The sequence below is a fragment of the Monodelphis domestica genome, chromosome 5, assembly GCF_027887165.1.
Source record: "Monodelphis domestica isolate mMonDom1 chromosome 5, mMonDom1.pri, whole genome shotgun sequence".
Lineage (NCBI taxonomy): Eukaryota > Metazoa > Chordata > Mammalia > Didelphimorphia > Didelphidae > Monodelphis > Monodelphis domestica.
This window is the reverse complement of record NC_077231.1, coordinates 12,786,108-12,789,325: the sequence shown is the minus strand read 5'-3', so window position 1 is coordinate 12,789,325 and position 3,218 is coordinate 12,786,108. Positions and strand designations below refer to the sequence as shown.

The window sequence follows — 3,218 nt, the reverse complement described above, 5'->3', positions numbered from 1 at the left end:
AGGGAGAGGAGGAAGGAGGGACCATGGAAGTGGGAGGAAGGTTCAAGGACAGCTTTGGTCAGAGGGAGACAGACTTCAGCCTTAAGAGTGGGCTTGGCTACCCCAGGAGAGACTGACCATATGCTGCAGAGGCAATGGGTAGGAAAAAGAGGGCTAGTTTCAGGAGCTGGGAAGACCAGGGTTCAAATTCTGCCTCTGCTACTTATTTGCTGTGTGTCCCAGGGCAAGTCCCTTCAGCCTTCTCTGAACCTTTGCTCGTTGCTCTCTAAAACATGATGAAACTTAACCATCAGATCGTTCATGTGTGGAACCGCCAAGGCCCAAAGACATGGGTACCAGACTACACCGACATGCTCGCTCACTCAGAGCTCCCACGCTCAGCCATGCCCTGTCCGTCTGTCATGGAGCACTGGATCCCAAGGAGAAGACGCTGCTGGGACCCCGTGTTGAGCAACACTTCATGAAGTCGAATGGAAACAAGGCTCGTTGCACCACAGATTCACACGAGGAAGGAAGGACTTTATTGAAAAGCAACAGGAGCACACCTTCCCACAAAGAGACCGGCCTCCGTAAGTGGCTGGGGAGTGGGAGGGAGGAGGAAGATCACTCTAATGCCCGAGTAGACCCCATGATGTCCCAAAGGCCAGGGGAGCCTCGAGCAGCTGGGAGTGGGTGGCCTGGGCTGAGGCGACCCCTCAGGGAAGGCAGTAGGTTGTATAGTTATCTTCTGATTGGGGCAAAATCACTACCCTGAAACCACACAACCTACTACCTCACCCCGCCAAGGCGCCGAGCAGACAATGTCCAAGGCAATGGCCTTTCAGGAGGCTTCCTGGCTGGCTCAAGCATCTGGCCCTGGGCCTGAGGGAGAGGGCTCTTCATATCCCTGCTTGGCCCAGAAAGTGGAGGTCCTCTCCTAGTCTTCAGGACTACGTCCCCTATCCCTACTTCCTGAAGCCCTCCTGCCTTGCCAAAGGCTGGCCCAATTTAATTCCCTCCACCTAGATGGAGCATCTGCTTTTTGCACCCCAGGACGTGGTGGTGTATCTATGATTCACTCTCTTTATGGGGCCTTGGGCACTTGCCTTCCCTTCCCCTCCTCCCTGGGCCCCATGTCCTCTGTCAAAGACGGCTGGCCAAAGAGTCAGTCTCTAAATTCCTTCTTAGTCCAAGCAAGGGGTTCCTGGACCCCTTGGGCAGCCCAAAAGCTCCTTCTCGTGTTATTAAAGGCATCCAATAAAACCCAGGAAGAGGGAGAGAGTTCTCAAAGAACGTCTGTTCTGAGCCCTCAGTCTGGGCCCTTCCTGGGCTACAGTGAGGTCCTGTGGGCTGGACTTAGCCTCCGTCTGTGCCCTCAGCTCCAGAGCTGCTCACTTGGGGTGGAGTAGAATGGAAGAGAGAAGGAAAACTCCATCTCGGCAGGGGAGGCCTGCAAAAGGGCCCTAAGCAAAAGGAAACTGAGGCCCATAGCACAGCTTCCTGTTCTGGGCCTCCTGCTCTAAAGCTGAGGCAAGGAAAGTGTCTGACTTGATGCCATTCACAGATGCCTTTGGGATCCTGTGGTTCTGGGGGAAAGTGGGCCGAGCTTTCTTCTAGGCATTCTAGCCGGGCCTTAGCCTTTCTGCTTGGAGCACCATTCCTTTGGCCTAAAGCTTGAATACCCACCAAACTCCAATGCCCAGGGGCAAGGGGCATCAGCCGCCTGGCACATCTGGATGAATGAACACCGTGGACAGCGGGGATTCTAGGAAATGATCAACAGTTGTGTGTGTGTGTGTGTGTGTGTGTGTGTGTGTGTGTCTGTCTGTCTGTCTGTCTGTCTGTCTGTCTGTCTGTCTGTCCATCCCTAGAGTGGGTCTGGGAGGCCTGGACGTGAACTTCCCAAGGGACCCTGAGTGAGCCCTTTGCCCTGTGAGGGCCTCTATAACGACAGGGCTGGAGCAGAAGGTCTCCAAGGCCCCCTCTCAGGCCTGACAAAGCCAGGTTCCTCTAACCCCTTAAACCTGGCCCCGGAAGCCTGGGGCTCCCAGCTGTCTGCTGTCTGTCTAGCTCTGTGCCTTTCACTAGCTCTCTCCAGCCCCCAAGCCAAGTGGGGTCCACGCGGCTCTGTGGCTTGCGCTCTTGGCCCCGGGGTGCAGCTGGATAGACGTGGCTCTGTGGGGTCTCTCCAGCGGCGATGTCACAGCCACTTCGGGAAAGACAGTAGACTGTATAGTTATCTCACAGACAGAGGGAGCGACCCCCAAACTATACAACCTACTACCTCACCCCAAAGGGCAGTCATTCTCCAATGGGATGCTGGCCCGTCATCCATGCTGGGCGCTTGGGAGCCTAGAAGGAAAGAAAGCTGGACAGCGGGTGAGCCCTGGCCTTCGGGCACTCAGCCTGCCTCAGGCTGCTCCGGAGCTGGGCTGCAGCATGCAGAAGGCCCTGCAACCCGCCTCTCAAAGCCCGGTTCGAAGTCCACGTCCTCCCAGGAGCCCCGGCGCGAGCCCCTCTCCCCTCCGCATCTCCTACCTCAGAAAACGCTTTGTGTCTGTGGGAAGCGCCCTTTGCCAAACTCGAGAACGGCAGCTTCCTGCGGGCTGAGCACAGAATCTGGGCCATGAAAGGCATTTCCTAGATGTTTGCTGACTGCCTGCCTGTCTGGGGGCAGCCACTGGACCATGAAGGGCCTCAAGGGCGGGCCACGGCTTGGTTGGCCGAAGGAACTGGGCGTGCTTTGCCTGGAGGAGGCTGGGGGCGCTTCAGCTCTCCAGAGAGACACAGAAACAGGAGCCGTGGCCAGAGAGGCCCCTCCGAATGGATATCGGTGGAAAAGGACTGACTTCTTACCAGCAGGAGATACCCTGTGGCGGCCGGTCCATGGAGATCTCCACACAAGCGGAGGCTCAAGGAGCCAAGTAAGAGAGGCTCCGATGACTCCTCTGTGTGTGCATGGGGGGGACACTCACATGCTGCCTGATTAGGCTTCCAGAAATCAAGATGGGCAAATCCTGAGACGATTCCCTTTCCCACTCCTCACCCCACACTGTCTTCATTTACACTCTGTACCGTCCCTTGTGCCCAGCAGGCACTGGGGAATGGCTGTGTGAATGAATGAATGAATGATCAACGTTCTGGCCTACTCTTCAGGTTAGTCCCTTCATCTTGGACCCTTCTGACCCCTCTGGAGGAAGAGGGCTGGACAGAGATGAGGATGCCCCAGACGATCCAGA

General features: G+C 56.5%; 2 non-coding genes across 2 annotated transcripts; both read right to left on the bottom strand.

The window, feature by feature from the left end:
- Window positions 1–695: 695 nt before the first annotated feature.
- Window positions 696–783, bottom strand: MIRLET7B (microRNA let-7b). The gene has a single exon (NR_032226.1). It is a non-coding gene; the product is annotated as a microRNA let-7b (primary transcript).
- Window positions 784–2,192: 1,409 nt separating this feature from the next.
- On the bottom strand, window positions 2,193–2,271 carry MIRLET7A-3 (microRNA let-7a-3). Its single transcript, NR_032225.1, has one exon. It is a non-coding gene; the product is annotated as a microRNA let-7a-3 (primary transcript).
- Between the last annotated feature and the right edge of the window lie 947 nt (window positions 2,272–3,218).